Source organism: Betta splendens, chromosome 9 (assembly GCF_900634795.4).
Source record: "Betta splendens chromosome 9, fBetSpl5.4, whole genome shotgun sequence".
In the NCBI taxonomy this organism is placed as follows: domain Eukaryota; kingdom Metazoa; phylum Chordata; class Actinopteri; order Anabantiformes; family Osphronemidae; genus Betta; species Betta splendens.
Window position 1 is genome coordinate 6417784 of NC_040889.2, and position 18201 is coordinate 6435984.

The 18201-nt window shown below is 44.4% G+C and overlaps 1 long non-coding RNA gene across 1 annotated transcript; it reads left to right on the forward strand.

Annotated features, from left to right (window-relative positions):
* Positions 1-9446: 9446 nt before the first annotated feature.
* On the forward strand, positions 9447-12915 carry LOC129604586 (uncharacterized). Its single transcript, XR_008695606.1, has 3 exons — positions 9447-9820; positions 11240-11899; positions 12448-12915. It is a non-coding gene; the product is annotated as an uncharacterized LOC129604586 (long non-coding RNA).
* The last annotated feature ends 5286 nt before the right edge of the window (positions 12916-18201 follow it).

Here is an 18201-nt window from a genome sequence, read left to right on the forward strand (position 1 = left end):
TTTCATAATAAGATGTAATTATGGAAATCTGCAAAAGAAATATCTCATATACAAATATACAATAAACTTCCCATCTAACAATGGCTGTGCACGTTCACTGTATAATGTAGGATTTGTTAGTAGTTGAAAGTGGCATCTAATGCTAAAAAACAGTATTAGTTGTCAACTTTGGTATTCAATAAAATGGCTTTGGTTCCTAACGCCAGACCGTCACTAGTATTTCCTTGTTCATTAGTTCATGCATACAGCATTTCAAGTCAGCGTCATGTGACTAACCTGCCGCACAGATGTGCCCAGAATCTCCTGATGTTACCATCCAGTTGGGAGTAGCTCACGGAAATGCAACACACTGACACAAGTCTGTACGGCCGACAGCCGTTTGCACCGTCCACTACCTGATGTAGGTAACATGTTACTAAAGCATATTTCAACAAAGTTTTTAACGCACAGAGGTTCAGAGAGGTCAAACAAGCAGCGCTTGCGTTTCAAGATGGTCTGTGCTGAACATCTGCACATGGACATTGAAGGCTCTCCTGTGAGAAATCATCAGGCTGTGATAGTGTTTTACTTCTCCCACTGATCTTCGATCAGCTCGTCTCCTTTTCCTGGAGATGAAGTCAGGAACCGGAGATTGTCACGAACCAGTGTGGACACAACATGCAGTTACTGTACATCATTATTGTTGCAGACTCGCCAATTATCACATATGTATTCAATAAGTTGATGTATGTAGTAAAGTGAAGTAAGGAAGAAGTTCCTATGGACAAATAAACAACCTGATTAGTGTTACAACACAATTCTGATCTCAGTCTGTTATTTAGCGCTTCATGAAAGTGTTACGTCAAAAGTAATAGGTCATTATTTTGACGGTTTTACCAACATATTCAGAATCTCACAGTAAAACACGAAGAAATACAAATACAAATGATGTTTTACATGGAACGTATTTATTACAATTTCTTTCAAATTATTGATGACAATGACTCGTCTTGACCGTCTTCTTTTTAGAGATGGAGGCCAACACCGCTGATTATGTGAAGAGTCTCCCAAACCCAGCAGCACAGAGAAAGCAGTGACAAAGGCACTTCCTCTACGTGCTTAGGACTGGGAGGCTCCCCTCTGTCTGGACCGGAGGCTGGAGGGAGCAAAGAGCTGCAGGAAGCTAGAAGAAACATCACAAACACATGTCTTGTTAACTTTGTGATGTTAAGCTTATCACCACTTTACTACTCAGGTAAATTACTGCTCAGGCGATTACTCACAGCATTGAGCCTCCACAGACACGGGCGATAACGTCTCCTATCGCCCTATGCGGTCCTATCGTCGTCTCAGTTGCCACAGTTCTCCAGCCTCCACAGCTGCACCTGTCACCACCAAAATGAAAACGTCAGCCTCAGGAGTACATCAAGTAAAGTACAGACTATGAATTACCTATGCCATGTTATTCTTACTGAATGTTATTGTGCACCTGTGGTTCCTGCGATCGTTCTGACAGCTTAGGCCAGCTTGGTCCAGATCCTTGTCTCTGGTTAAGTGAAAGCATTAGAATACAGAGTGAGTAAATACATCAGACAAATACTTGAAGGGCATTTTCCATGTCTTTACCGTTTCCATGGTGTCACCTTCTGCAGCTAAAGGACAAAAAGACAAAATATTCAACTACTGTCAATTAAAATATATAAAAAGTAAAGTGAAAACTTATCCCGACTAAACCTCTTTATTTGCTTACCGTGCGCTTTTTGTTTTAACTTAATCTATAGAAAAAAATATTAAAAACAAATAAAGTGTCACGAGATACAGTAAGTGTAACTTAAAAGAATAAGAGTTTTACGTGTCTCCTCACCTCCTTCTCCTCATCTCCTGGTGCCCTCATCCCCTTCTCCTTAGAAAACTGAATGTGCAGAAAGTTGATTAATTTGTAGGATCACGTTGAATTTCAATGTAATACAAACATTTATTTCTACTCAACTCCGTCTTTTGACATCTTTGAAATTGAATGTCACACAATCAAAATCTTGTACTCACCTTTGTCCACTGGACTGACAGACACACTGGTCAGTACATCAGTATCAGTGGCACTGCTCCCTGTGGTGTGGAGCATGACTAGAACAGCACACAGCCATGTGTCCGCTCCAAAACACGTGGCACTGCAGTCCATCCTGCTCTGCCACTGAGGAGCTTCCGTGGGAGATGACATGTGTCCCTGGTGCCACTGTGACTGAACTGACCTATCGCTGTGGAGGAAAACACAGTAATAAACAAGATAGTTACCCTGCCAGACGCTAGGGCAACTTGCATGGCGGGGTCGACGGCCCTGCCAGGCGCTGAACTCAGCCTCCAGGGTGAAAGAAAAGTCCATCCAACCGCCATGCTAAACTGTAAACGCAGGGCCCCAGTGCCAGACGCAACCTGGGACAAGAACTGCCCAGCCAGACGCAAAGGCTAGTTCTCAGGGAAAATATTACCATTCAAACTTGTATTCATCCAGAAAGAAAGAAAGAAAAGTCCCGGCGCCAGACGCTACCAGGGACAAGAACTGCCCAGCCAGACGCAAGGGCTAGTTCTCAGGGTTTGGATGAATATTTAAAATTATAAAAGAAAGAAATCAAGAAAGAAAGAAAAAAGAAGACAGTAGGATAAACTGGTCCTGTCAGAAACAGAGGCCAGTTATCCGTGAATGAAGAGGTGGCTGCTGCCATTCAACAATGGGAAAGACCAAGTTTACTGTGTGACACAGTGTCTCACAGTACAACATGGTCTTTTAGGAGCAGCCCCCTCCTCATCACTGTCCTCCCTACCTCTCCTTAGTGACGTGCTGCTGCTTGGAGCCTCCTCGTCCCCCCCATCCGGTACGTCCTCGCTGGTCCCGTCCTCGCTGGTCCCGTCCTCGCTGGTCCCGTCCTCGCTGGTCCCGTCCTCGCTGGTCCCGTCCTCGCTGGTCCCGTCCTCGCTGGTCCCGTGCACTACAGAGCCTGAGTCCTGAATAACAGGAGACAGGGACAGGCCAGCATCCGGAACACAGGGCAGCTCAGAAAGAGCCACAATAGGTGGAACCAGAGGGGAAGGAGGAGGAGGTGAAGGTGGAAAAGAAGAAGAAACAGGAGAGCCTGGAGGAGAAAGCGAAGGAGCAGGAGTGCAAGAAGGAACAAGAGAATAAGGAGGAGGGGGTGTGGAAGGAAAAGAAGAAGAAGAAGGAGGAAGGGGAGAGCCTGGAGGAGAAAGAGAAGGAGCAAAAGAGCCAGAAGGAAGGGGAGAGCCTGGAGGAGAAAGAGAAGGAGCAAAAGAGCCAGAAGGAACAGGAGAGCCTGGAGGAGAAAGAGAAGGAGCAAAAGAGCCAGAAGGAACAGGAGAGCCTGGAGGAGAAAGAGAAGGAGCAAAAGAGCCAGAAGGAAGGGGAGAGCCTGGAGGAGAAAGAGAAAGTGCAAAAGAGCCAGAAGGAACAGGAGAGCCTGGAGGAGAAAGAGAAGGAGCAAAAGAGCCAGAAGGAACAGGAGAGCCTGGAGGAGAAAGAGAAGGAGCAAAAGAGCCAGAAGGAAGGGGAGAGTGTGGAGGAGAAGAAGAAGGAAAAAGCTCACAGTAAAGAGGAAGTGGTGTTTCCCCCCAGCTTGGTGGAACCTCACAGTAAGAAGGGGGTGAGTCCAAGTGAGGTACCTGAATGTCAGAGGTGGGGGGGACAACTTCCTCAACGTGGGAAGTAGGTGGGTCAAAGCGAGGCCGCCGACGTCTAGGTGGAGGTCTAGGTGGACGACCAAGCACAGCAACTGTGTGTGAAGGGTAAGAGAACAGACATTTGTAGCTCACTTCATCATCTTCATTCAAACTACAACAGGAGGCCCGTAACACCAAGCATCTAAACTGCATTTAGGCTCACATTAGCTGCGCTAACCATCTAGTAGTCAGGTTTCTAGCATGTTTTCACATGACAGGTAATGCTGCACTCAGTACAACAGTAACAACAGTTTTTAGCTCTTTAAAAGAACAAACTTAGATGTCTTGTACACATGTGTTTGTCTTGTTTCAATGAGACATGTTCTCTACACTTGTCTGTCTGACAAACACACACATTATAGCTCCAAGTGGAAAAGTGTAGCACTTGGTAAAAAACAAAACAAAAAAAGTCACGCTTAGCAAGCTAACACGGGCACCTTGTTGCCATGGTGCTCAAGAGTAGGCGCCAGTCGCCATCTTGATTTTGATCAAATCTTAAACGATAAATGGGGAAACTTCTGCCCTCAAAGCAAAATATCAACGTTTCCACCTTTGCTACCATATTCATGTGCTGTTACACTTAGCAATTTGTATCAAACATCTTTAATTTAGTGTTTAAATCGTTGGGCATCACACTGTACACAGTCACTAAGACACTAGGAGGAGCAGCTTACCTTCCGCCACCGGCTGCCACCGCTGTCTCCGTCGGCGTCTCCAACGTTTAAAAACGTCTCCAGAGCTTCCAAATGGCCCACGGCAAATGGCGCTCCATTGCTGCTGCAAAATAACCAAAATGTTTCAAGCTTGTTGTTTTTGCTGCCAATGTCTCCGAGTCCTGAGACAAATGTGTAAAGTCGCTTGGCTGCCCTTCTTTTATTAAGTCAGCGCCGGTTACCATGGTTTTGACGCACGTGCACGGACGTGCGTGAGAACGCAAGGGAGACGCAGGCGTCGAACAACGGCCAGGAGCTCTTCCATTACTGCCCGCAGTGGCGGCCGTCCATCAGAGGCAGCTAAGCGTTCTCTGCTAGCCTAAACATAGTCAGAATTTGTTGTCCCCCGTTTTCTTCGTGTCATGTATCCGCTTGGTTTCGCCGCTCCAACTGTCGCATATTATGGTAAAGTTTTATCCAAATATATTTCAGCAGGCTCAATGAAATGTGCCCGACGCATTGAGAATCGGCAGAGCACGCTGCTGTGCTCTGTACGTGAAGAACACGGTCAGTTGCGATAACCAATGAGATGTCGAGTCTGCGACACCAATTCCAATTATACGGCATTGTTAGCTCCGATTGGTCAGAAACCAAGTCAATCTTTTTCTTAATTTCCTGTTTATTCCTGCACATTTGTTTCCGTGGCTACCATGCACCGGAATTTTAACATGGACTTAAATTTGAACTGAACGTTAATGGAAGATGTTGAAATTGTTTAGGGCTGTTTTGACAAAGACGTTTTATCTGAGAGCTGTGTTTGGATAGCGAACTATGTGTTTGGTGCTCAGAGTAAAAGAGTGCGGTCCAGTGAATCGCCATCCGTGCATCCGTCATTTATTCTTTAAATTTATCAATAATCTAGCTAGAGCCCAAAAAACTCACTCACTGTCATCGCTACTTTGTGTTTTCATAATAAGATGTAATTATGGAAATCTGCAAAAGAAATATCTCATATACAAATATACAATAAACTTCCCATCTAACAATGGCTGTGCACGTTCACTGTATAATGTAGGATTTGTTAGTAGTTGAAAGTGGCATCTAATGCTAAAAAACAGTATTAGTTGTCAACTTTGGTATTCAATAAAATGGCTTTGGTTCCTAACGCCAGACCGTCACTAGTATTTCCTTGTTCATTAGTTCATGCATACAGCATTTCAAGTCAGCGTCATGTGACTAACCTGCCGCACAGATGTGCCCAGAATCTCCTGATGTTACCATCCAGTTGGGAGTAGCTCACGGAAATGCAACACACTGACACAAGTCTGTACGGCCGACAGCCGTTTGCACCGTCCACTACCTGATGTAGGTTACATGTTACTAAAGCATATTTCAACAAAGTTTTTAACGCACAGAGGTTCAGAGAGGTCAAACAAGCAGCGCTTGCGTTTCAAGATGGTCTGTGCTGAACATCTGCACATGGACATTGAAGGCTCTCCTGTGAGAAATCATCAGGCTGTGATAGTGTTTTACTTCTCCCACTGATCTTCGATCAGCTCGTCTCCTTTTCCTGGAGATGAAGTCAGGAACCGGAGATTGTCACGAACCAGTGTGGACACAACATGCAGTTACTGTACATCATTATTGTTGCAGACTCGCCAATTATCACATATGTATTCAATAAGTTGATGTATGTAGTAAAGTGAAGTAAGGAAGAAGTTCCTATGGACAAATAAACAACCTGATTAGTGTTACAACACAATTCTGATCTCAGTCTGTTATTTAGCGCTTCATGAAAGTGTTACGTCAAAAGTAATAGGTCATTATTTTGACGGTTTTACCAACATATTCAGAATCTCACAGTAAAACACGAAGAAATACAAATACAAATGATGTTTTACATGGAACGTATTTATTACAATTTCTTTCAAATTATTGATGACAATGACTCGTCTTGACCGTCTTCTTTTTAGAGATGGAGGCCAACACCGCTGATTATGTGAAGAGTCTCCCAAACCCAGCAGCACAGAGAAAGCAGTGACAAAGGCACTTCCTCTACGTGCTTAGGACTGGGAGGCTCCCCTCTGTCTGGACCGGAGGCTGGAGGGAGCAAAGAGCTGCAGGAAGCTAGAAGAAACATCACAAACACATGTCTTGTTAACTTTGTGATGTTAAGCTTATCACCACTTTACTACTCAGGTAAATTACTGCTCAGGCGATTACTCACAGCATTGAGCCTCCACAGACACGGGCGATAACGTCTCCTATCGCCCTATGCGGTCCTATCGTCGTCTCAGTTGCCACAGTTCTCCAGCCTCCACAGCTGCACCTGTCACCACCAAAATGAAAACGTCAGCCTCAGGAGTACATCAAGTAAAGTACAGACTATGAATTACCTATGCCATGTTATTCTTACTGAATGTTATTGTGCACCTGTGGTTCCTGCGATCGTTCTGACAGCTTAGGCCAGCTTGGTCCAGATCCTTGTCTCTGGTTAAGTGAAAGCATTAGAATACAGAGTGAGTAAATACATCAGACAAATACTTGAAGGGCATTTTCCATGTCTTTACCGTTTCCATGGTGTCACCTTCTGCAGCTAAAGGACAAAAAGACAAAATATTCAACTACTGTCAATTAAAATGTATAAAAAGTAAAGTGAAAACTTATCCCGACTAAACCTCTTTATTTGCTTACCGTGCGCTTTTTGTTTTAACTTAATCTATAGAAAATTTTTTTAAAACAAATAAAGTGTCACGAGATACAGTAAGTGTAACGTAAAAGAATAAGAGTTTTACGTGTCTCCTCACCTCCTTCTCCTCATCTCCTGGTGCCCTCATCCCCTTCTCCTTAGAAAACTGAATGTGCAGAAAGTTGATTAATTTGTAGGATCACGTTGAATTTCAATGTAATACAAACATTTATTTCTACTCAACTCCGTCTTTTGACATCTTTGAAATTGAATGTCACACAATCAAAATCTTGTACTCACCTTTGTCCACTGGACTGACAGACACACTGGTCAGTACATCAGTATCAGTGGCACTGCTCCCTGTGGTGTGGAGCATGACTAGAACAGCACACAGCCATGTGTCCGCTCCATAACACGTGGCACTGCAGTCCATCCTGCTCTGCCACTGAGGAGCTTCCGTGGGAGATGACATGTGTCCCTGGTGCCACTGTGACTGAACTGACCTATCGCTGTTGAGGAAAACACAGTAATAAACAAGATAGTTACCCTGCCAGACGCTAGGGCAACTTGCATGGCGGGGTCGACGGCCCTGCCAGGCGCTGAACTCAGCCTCCAGGGTGAAAGAAAAGTCCATCCAACCGCCATGCTAAACTGTAAACGCAGGGCCCCAGTGCCAGACGCAACCTGGGACAAGAACTGCCCAGCCAGACGCAAAGGCTAGTTCTCAGGGAAAATATTACCATTCAAACTTGTATTCATCCAGAAAAGAAAGAAAGAAAAGTCCTGGCGCCAGACGGCCCAGCTCCGGCCACGCCCGCATCAGTTTCTGGTGGCCCGGCTCCGGCCATGCCCCCACGTCTGTCATCGTCTCTGGTCCCGGCTCCGTCGCCACGCCAACTCCTGTCTCCGGTCCTAGCTCCAGCGTCATGTCCAGCCTGGTGGCCTCGCCCTCGGCACCTCCTGCCGTTTGGGTGGAGCTGCCTCCTCCGGCGTCGTCCGCCTCCGCTCCGCCATCGTCACGGCCGCTCGCCTGGGGAACGTCCCCTCCTGCCGCGGCGATGGCACGGTCTCTGCCGTCGTCGGCCGCCTCGACCCTGGGATCTTCAGATCATCTCCGTCATAAAGGAGGACTCCCTGCTACCGCCCTCCATGGGAGGGGGTTTTTGGGTCCCATGGAGCCCTTTGGGGATGTACTGTTGGACTCTCTGCTCGGTTTTCTGTGGACTCATATTGGACTCTTGTTTTGACCCTCCTCCGGTCCTCCCTCCGCCCACCCTGCTTGTTTGCCTTGTCGGGGAGGGATTTGGTCCCTCCTCCTAAGACCACCCTCCGCCCGCCCTGGTTTGGGGGAGGGCCTCTGTGGGCGCCGGGGTAGACGCCCTAGGGGGAGGGGTACTGTCACGATCCGTACTGTTTCCTGTTTTACTCTGAAAGGACTTCCTGTTCATACCTCATCTCAGCTGTTTCTCTGTGATTACCGGTTCCCATTATCCACACCTGTCTGTAATTAGTAATCCACACCAGTATTTAGCCTCCACCTCTTACACACTCTAGTTGCCAGATTGTCGAGTTTCATACCGCTTTCCAGCGTACCAGTATAGCTTACCCTGTTTCATGATTCCGTTTCTCTTTGACCGCCGATTCCTGCCTGTTCCTGACTGTACCTATGCCTGGATCTATTGGTAACATCCTGATTGTCTGACCACGCTTTCATCTACTCCCTGTCTTTACCACTGCCGAGCTTACTCTCTGCCGAAACCTTGCTGTCCCTGGAATCGTACTTTGCCTGCTCCTTTTGTGCCTTTAACCGGAGATTTCACGTGTATGACCTGGATCGCCTGACTACGTTGAACAATAAACACTGTCTGTTAACCACACACCTCGTCTGCACTGTGCATGTGGGTCCGACATCTGCCGCAGCCTGACATTATCAGAGGTTTCTATATTATATATCTAAACTGATTCTTAATGTCTTGTCTTGACTGTCTTCTGCTCAGAGGGAGGCCAACATTTAGTTGAAGAGCACAGAGGAAGCAGTGATCCAGTCACTTTCTCTGTGTGGTTAGGATCTGGAGGCTCCTCTTCGTCTGCACTGGAGGCTGGAGGAATCGAAGAGGTGCAGGCTGCAAGAAGAAGCATAATGAAAAGATGTATTGTTAACATATGTCTCTACATTGTCAGTTTAAGATTATCACCACTTTATGTCACTACTGCTACTCAGGTAAATTACTGCTCAGGTGATGACTTACTGCACTGAGCCTCTGGAAACACAGGTAATGACTTCTCGCTAGGTCATATGGTCATGGTCTGGTCTCTGTTGTCAAGGAAACCCTGGATGAAGTTCTCTAGCCTCCACAGCTGCACTTGTCTGCTGGTATTCCTCGACTGGTGATGCTGAAAAAAAGGAAAAGGGAGAAAGATTGTCACAATCTGGGGTTTTCATGTATGCGTTTCTGTCACAGTCCAGGTCATTCAGTTACTGTTTCCATTCATTTCCGGTTTTTATTTTGCTACCACTTCCTGTTCAGTGCCCATGTTTTCAGTTCCAGCTTTACCTCCGTTTCTAGTTAACTCACCTGTGTCTCATTAGTACTCTACTCACCTGTAATCCATCAGCATATCACTCTGCGTTTAAGGACCAGCTCTAGCCCTGCCCAGTTGCCAGATTGTCTGCGTTGTACTAGCCAGCATTCTATTTCATATCTTGATCAGTGAATGACCCGGCTTTCCCTGACCTTGCCTCCTGCTTTGCCTTTGATCCTGCACTGCCGTAAGTCTGCCTGCCTGCCTGCCTGCCTTTTGACCACCGACTGTCTGATCCTTGCCGGTACCGTCGCTGCCTCAATTGTGTATTGACCCTTGCCTGCCTGACCACGAGTACTATTAAACTTTTTCATCACCGCTCATCACTTTTTCAACACCGCTTTGTCGGTGTTAGTTTCCTGTTTTATTTTGGTAGTATTTCCGGTTTCTGTTCTGTCATGCCTTTACCTGCTTTTGGCTTAGTCATGTGATTACTCAGCTGTTCACAATCTGGTCATTTAGTCCAGTACTTGAACACCAGCACTTACCTTTGTTCCCTGCCAGATAGTGAGTTTTTGTAACCTGTTCCAGCAGTCCTGCCTGTTACCATCTTGCCTGTTTACCTGACCATGTCTTTGGGGTTTTGCATCACCCTTTCTGGTATACGGTGCCTCGCCTGATTGTGTCTGACCTGATTGCCTGTTTGTGACCACCCGCCCACCTACTCCTCGTGTACCTCTGCCTCTCTGCTTACCTGGTTTTGATCCACGCCTGTACCTTTTGAATACGCTGCATAGTAGTATTATTTTTTTCTTACCTGGACGTCTCCTGAGCTGTGCATGCGGGTCCGCTATCCTCGTTCTCACCGCAATTGTGACAAAGATACACTTTTTAGAAAAATACTTTACTTTACCAATGCTTTTAAAAGCAAACGACAAGCAAGACACCACACTCCTTCAACTCAAGAAATCAGCAAATTGTTCTTCCTCATTAGACAGATGACCGAATAAATCTTCATGACACCACTGCATTTTAAAAGTTTCCAGAGAATCTATGGACTAATAAAAACTGAATTCTAGCCATAGTCTTGCTCGTACATTTGATGTAAAATGACTTAGTTTGCTCTGCAAGGATCCTGTGAGTCAAATAGATCGCCATCTTTGCCTCTCCCAACATAAAATTAACCAGCCAAAGCACCAAAAACCACCTAAAACAAACTAAAAACATGAGATAAAACAGCAAAAAATCCAGAAAGTCTCCTACATTTAATAAAAAGATGAAAAACAGTTTCCTGCAACCCCCAAAATAGGCAATGATTAGACACACTAGGATTCAGCACAGAAATAAAAGCATTGGTAGCAGTTGCACTGTGCAAAATCAGTGTTTCTTGTAAAAACAAGACATCTATATTACATTTTTGCGATTCATGGCCTCTCTGGCTCCATTTCCATTCAAACCTCCCAGCCTGAAAGTGTCCATACAAATAGATAAAAGATAAAATAAAGGACACTAAAACCAGTAAATAAGTGCAAATCTGTGCGGTCTTAATCATCATTGCTAAGTTGACGTTTTACAGTCTGAATATTTACTGGTCTGTGAGACTAGACTTGTCTCTGTTCCTCATATGGGTTCTTGCTGATACATAACAACTTTTTTTTTTTTTCAGGAAAATATTCCTCCAACTTGACCCCTTTCATGTTCCTGCGGTTCTTGGAGAAACGACTTCAACATCTTTGCTGAATATACCTTTTTTTTTTCCTGACTGCTGAGTTGTTTCACAGTGGATACGTCACTGCAGTCTGACATGCCATCATCACTGTCACTAATGTCTGACAGCGTCGGCTCTTTAGCCACCTTACTGTCTATGGGGTGCCAAATGTAAAAGGAGCATCTATTACTAGTTTTCTCACATTTAACTAAATGACACATTTTCATGCATTTGGTTAAATGTGCAAAAGTCTGAATGTAAAACGAGTGTAAAACTGAATTTTTATAACATGTGCAAGTAGACTCCACCCCTACTCTCAAACAGCGATCTCAGATCAGTGACACGAAGTCAAACACCTGTAAACCCGCCCACATCTGACCTGGAAACTTTTGTTTTTAGCCTGGACGTAACTTCGGCTAGCTAGTATAGTTAGCCAACTAATTCTCCACCGACGCCACAGAAATACCCTATTCAAACCTACTTAACTCCCCAATGGTGTTTACGACAGAACAGCAGTTTGAAGCGGAGCCTCAGCCAACACACCTGCCGTTACAGCCCGTTCAATCTCCCCCAACGGGTGGGAGTCGGAGCTGGCGGCCACGATGACTTCGACTTCAGGTTTCTCTCCAGTATTTTCGTGCACCGATTTAGAGTCAGATGTGGGCGGAGCTATGCGTACTGTTTGACGTGTTTGAGTCCGCGTCACTGATCTGAGGGTAGGGGTGGGGTCTACTTGCACAATCATGAATTTTCAGTTTTACACTCGACGAACATTTAACATTAACATTAACATTTACATTTACCATTTACATTCAGACTTTTGCACATTTAACTAAATGCCCATCATCGTGTAGATTGCCGTGGCCTCGTAACAAAAACAATTAGTAGTAGAAATTACTAATAACCCAGAACCAGGGTCAGGTGTGTATGTAGTTATTGATCAGTTTGATCACAAGAATTACACTGAACCATGAAGCTTGTGTAGAATATCTTCAGCTTCATAATTCTTGACTCACTGCATCTACTAAATGTTGAAACACTTCCAGGAGAGAAGCTTTAGCAGCACTTTGGGCCACGTCACATAATGTGAGCTGTCAATCATTGTCTGCACAGACTCGGATCTCGGCCTCTGTGTTGTCTAAGTTTCATCTTCATTCTCGCTGCAGGTTCAGGTCCTTGTGCGCGTGGCGCCCTCTGCTGGCAGCAGGTAGCCATGACACTACATGACCAGAGACTGGGCCTCAGCTTTCCCAGACATGAATCCATGCATCATATTCATAGCCACAAGCTGAATGGAAGCAGCTGTTTGCAGCACGTTGGATGGCTGTTCACCTTCGAGTTCTCAGTTCTTCCCCTGACAGTTGGTACCAGCTATGTGTCAGCATGGCTGGATTTTTCCTCCAGGCTCCAGCTCTTCTTCCTTATAGTTTGCGCTGGATCAGCAGCCCAACAGTGGAATCATTCTATTGGTGGTTTCTAACCTGTTCAGTTCTCAGTGGTTAATGAATGTATCCATAGTGACACACATCATTTGGCTGCTGATGATTGAAGGACTTGGCATTGAAATCAGTGGAGATTTCCACTGAAATCTCTGTCAGTCAGCCCTGTCAGTCAGGACAGTCAGCCCTGTCCTGACTGACGGTAAGCGTATCGTGTCACTTCCGGTTACTGAGGTTTGCTGCCGCTGTGTGTGTACAGCGTTACTCTCCGCTCTTTTCTAAATATTATCGTTTTATATCCGATAGCGACTGCTAAAAGTTGCAAAACAAGCTTGTAACACTCAAGCATCTTTTCCTTTCATTAAACGTCCTGCTAATTTACACTGTAATCTAAGTGTTTTCTCCGCTAGCGTAGCTCCTAGCTTACTTTCCTGCTATGGCTTCCCCCTTTTCCTCTCCCTCTCGCTCTGTTCGGTGCTCGGTGTGTCTTATGTTTAGCTTATCCTCCGCCTCCTTTAGTGATGGTAATGGTATCTGTAATAGGTGTACGCTAGTTGCAGGGTTGGAGGCGAGGTTGTTAGACTTAGAGTCTCGGCTTCGCACTTTAGAAAACAGGCCAGCTAGCCAGGTCCCTTTAGCCGGTGCGGAGCCTCCTAGCTTAGCTGCTACCAGTCCCCCGGCAGGTCCCAGGCAGCTGGGTAACGACTGGGTCACGGCTCGTAAGAAACGTAGCTTTAGGCAGGCGCCCGCGGTGCACCACCAACCGCTTCACGTTTCAAACAGATTTTCCCCACTCAGCGACACACCCGCTGAGAAACCCACTCTGATCATTGGTGACTCCATAGTCCGAAACGTGAAGTTAGAGAATCCAGCGGTCATAGTTAGGTGTTTGCCTGGGGCCAGAGCGGGCGACATTGAGTCTTATCTTAAGCTCCTGTCTAAGGATAAACGTAAGTACGCTAAGATCGTAATACACGCAGGAGCTAATGACGCCCGGTTACGCCAATCGGAAGTCACTAAAACTAACATTGAGTCGGTGTGTTCGTTCGCCAAAACAATGTCGGACTCCGTAGTTTTCTCTGGACCCCTCCCCAATGTGACCAGCGATGACATGTATAGCCGGCTGTCATCGCTCCACTGCTGGTTGTTTAGATGATGTCCTGCAAACGATGTGGGCTTTGTGGCTAATTGGAGCACTTTTTGGGGAAAACCTGGGCTGATTAGAAGAGACGGCGTCCATCCCACGTTGAACGGAGCCTCTCTGCTCTCTAGTAACATGGCCATGTTGCTTAGTCCCCCCACTCCGTGACATCTCAGAGTGGAGCCCAGGATGCAGAGTCGCAGTCTTACACGCCTCTCTGCATGTTCTCTACAGCCGCGACCCACTCTTAGTCTTAGTTATCGCATAGAGACTGTGTCTGCTTCTCGACCACCTAAACTATACAAGTCACAAACAAATCAAAGAGGAGTGACTTACCAGAATTTAATAAACATCAAAACAGTTCCTCTTACAGAACAAAGTAATAGTAAGCTAATAAAGTGTGGTTTATTAAATATCAGATCTCTCTCATCTAAATCCTTTTTAATAAATGACTTGATAAGTGACCATCACATAGATCTGTTCTGTCTCACTGAAACCTGGCTGCAGCAGGATGAATATGTTACTTTAAATGAGTCGACTCCAATGAGTCACATCAACTATCATGTTCCAAGATGTACAGGTAGAGGTGGAGGAGTAGCAGCAGTTTATAAATCAGATTTATTAATTACTCCTAAACCTAAACATAGTTATAACTCATTTGAGAGCCTCACTCTGAGCCTTTCTCACCCAGACTCTAAAACTCAGAAACCAGTTGTGTTTTGTATTGTTTACCGTCCTCCTGCTCCATATTCAGAGTTCTTAACTGAATTCTCTGAATACTTATCTGACTTAGCTCTTAGCACAGATAAAGTCATTGTAGTGGGAGACTTTAACATTCATGTAGATGTTGACAGCAACTGTCTCAGCACTGCTTTTAACTCCTTAATAGACACTATTGGTTTTACACAGCAGGTAAATGAACCCACTCATCGTTTTAACCACACCCTAGATCTTGTCCTGACATATGGGGTTGAAAATGATAATTTAATAGTTCTTCCCCAAAACTCTCTGTTATCTGACCATTTCTTATTAACTTTTGAATTTAGCACAACTGACCCTATAACAGCTGGAAAGAAATGTTACTATAGCAGATGTTTCTGACAATGCTGTTGCCAGATTCAAGCAGATGATTCCATCATCTTTTGCCTCAATGTCTTGCAGATACACAGAGAACAGTCACCTTAATCCTTATGAACAGGTTGACTGTCTTGTAGATGATGCTGCAGCTTCTCTACGTACAATGTTAGACACAGTGGCTCCTCTGAAGAAGAAGACAGTGAATCAGAGGAGGTTAGCTCCGTGGTATAACTCAGACATCCGCAGTCTAAAGCAAAGGACTAGACAACTAGAAAGACAGTGGCGTTCCAACAAAATAAATGTAAACTGCATTGCATGGAAGGACAGTCTAATGAAATATAAAAAAGCACTTTGTGCTGCTAGAAAACATATTATTCCTCCCTAATTGAGGAAAACAAAAACAACCCCAGGTTTCTTTTCAGCACTGTAGCCAGGCTGACAAAGAGTCATAGCTGTATTGAGTCTACTATCCCCTTAAATCTCAGCAGCAATGACTTTATGAACTACTTTACTAATAAAATTATCATCATTAGAAAAAACATTCAGCAGCGACTTCTTCCAAATGACAGAAAGCACTGTCTAGATCCATCAACTTTAAATTTATTAAATCCTCTGTCTTACCTAGACAGCTTCTCCCCCATAACTCATATGGAGTTAACCTCAATAATTAACTCTTCCAAGTCGTCCACTTGTCTTTTAGATCCAATCCCAACCAGATTACTCAAAGAAGTTCTACCTTTAATCAGCTCATCCATATTAAATCAAATCAACCAATCTTTACAACTAGGCTATGTACCACAGGCTTTTAAGGTGGCTGTGGTCAAACCTCTATTGAAAAAACCAACCCTTGACCCTGGACAACTAGCCAACTATAGGCCCATTTCAAATTTACCCTTTATTTCCAAGATTCTGGAAAAAATCGTGGCTAAACAATTATCTGACCACCTTAGTGGGAATAACCTGTATGAAGATTTTCAGTCAGGATTTAGAAAACATCATAGCACAGAAACAGCTCTGGTTAGAGTCACTAATGATCTTCTATTAGCTTCGGACAATGGTCTAGTTTCTGTCCTCGTCCTGTTAGATCTTAGTGCTGCATTTGATACAATTGATCATCACATTCTATTACAGACACTAGAACATAGAATCGGGATTAATGGAACAGCATTGGGATGGTTTAAATCCTATTTGTTGAACAGATTCCAGTTTGTTCATGTTAATGATAAATTCTCCACACGCACAAGGATTAGCTATGGAGTTCCACAGGGTTCTGTGCTGGGTCCAATTCTGTTTAGCTTATACATGTCTCCTCTAGGTGAGATTATTAGAAAGCATTCTATTAATTTTCATTTTTATGCAGATGATACTCAGCTATACATGTCCTTGGAACCAAATGAAACAGATCAACTAGTCAAAATTCAGGGTTGTTTAAAAGACATCAAATCCTGGATGTCCCAAAACTTCCTTCAACTAAACTCAGATAAAACCGAGATTCTTATTGTTGGGCCTAAAAATCTGAGAGAGGCACTATTGAGTCAGATAGCCACCCTGGATGGCATAACATTAGCTTCAGATTCTACTGTGAGGAACCTTGGTGTCATGTTTGACCAGGATCTCTCTTTTACATCATACATTAAACAAATCTCCAGAACCGCCTACTTCCACCTTAGAAATATAGTTAAAATCAGAAGCATCCTCTCTCAGAGCGATGCAGAGAAACTGATCCATGCATTTGTTACCTCTAGGCTGGACTACTGTAACTCCTTACTCATAGGATGTCCTAACAGCTCCTTAAAAAGCCTACAGCTCATTCAAAATGCTGCAGCCAGACTTCTGACAGGACTTAGAAAGAGAGATCACATTTCTCCTACATTAGCTTCTCTGCACTGGCTGCCTGTAAAATGTAGGATAGAATTTAAAATTCTCCTACTCACATACAAAGTACTCAATAGTAAAGCTCCTTCTTATCTTAAAGACCTTATAGTTCCTTATGCTCCCAGCAGAACACTTCGTTCTCAGAGCGCTGGGCTACTTGCGGTTCCTAGAGTGTTTAAATGTAGAACAGGGGGCAGAGCTTTTAGCTACCAAGCTCCTCTCCTCTGGAACCAGCTCCCTCTTCAGGTTCGAGAAGCTGACACACTCTCCACCTTTAAGATTAGGCTTAAAACCTTCCTTTTTGATAAAGCTTATAGTTAGAGATGGTTCAGGTCACTGGCAATTATTGTTAGTCACAGGAACCATCGCTTAGTTAAGCTGCAATAGACATAGACTGCTGGGGGACTTAATTTATACACTGAGCTCCTCTGTTTCCTTCTACCATCTCTGTCCCATAACCTCCCATCATTGTCCCATGTTTAACTAACCTTGTCTCTTTCTGTCCAGTAGTTGTGCTTCTCTCCTCTCTCCCCCCCCACCCCCACTCTTTCTCCCTCTCTGTCCTCACCCACAGGTATCATTGGACTCAAAGTTTGGTGTCTGTGATGGGCAGCTGCGGATTCAACCATCCTGCCTGTGTCCAGTCCCTGGTCCTACCATCCTGCCTGTGCTCTGTTGTTGCTTGTTGTTGCTTGTTGCTGTTGCTGTGCTTTTCTATCTCTCTATCCTCTCACCCCAACCGGTCGAGGCAGATGGCCGCCCACATCCAGTCTGGTTCTGCTGGAGGTTTCTTCCTCGTTAGAGAGGGAGTTTTTCCTCTCCACTGTTGCTGTCAAATTAAATGCTTGCTGTATGTGGGATTTGTTGGGTTTAGTTGTGTGAGGTTTTAAACCTTACTTTGTAAAGTGCCTTGAAATAACTTTGTTGTGATTTGGCGCTATATAAATAAAATTGAATTGAAATTGAATTGAATGTTCCACTGTTAAGTGGAGGAACCAGTAACATCACATCCATGTTTGTTCCTCTGTTCTGGGACAAACGTTGTTAAATATCTGGTTATTAAGTTAGTACAGTTCAGATTCAGAAGTATTGTAGCCTATGTTTTGTCCCCTGAATTTATTTCAGTTACTTTTCCCACATTTTATTATATTACAACAACTTAAAAAAACAATATTCAATGCATATTGAGTTCGTGTTCTTCTGCCGTCAAACAGTGAAACACACATTTGGTCTATTAATAATGTTTTTATTAGATTTTCTTTTTTGCCGTAGAATGTCTTTAATCAAACTTAATTTAGAATGACTTGCATCAGGTACAAACTACTGTATTAGCTCATTTTGGCATTATAGCAAGCAGCAGAGAATATTCCAGTCTATTGCCAGCGAAT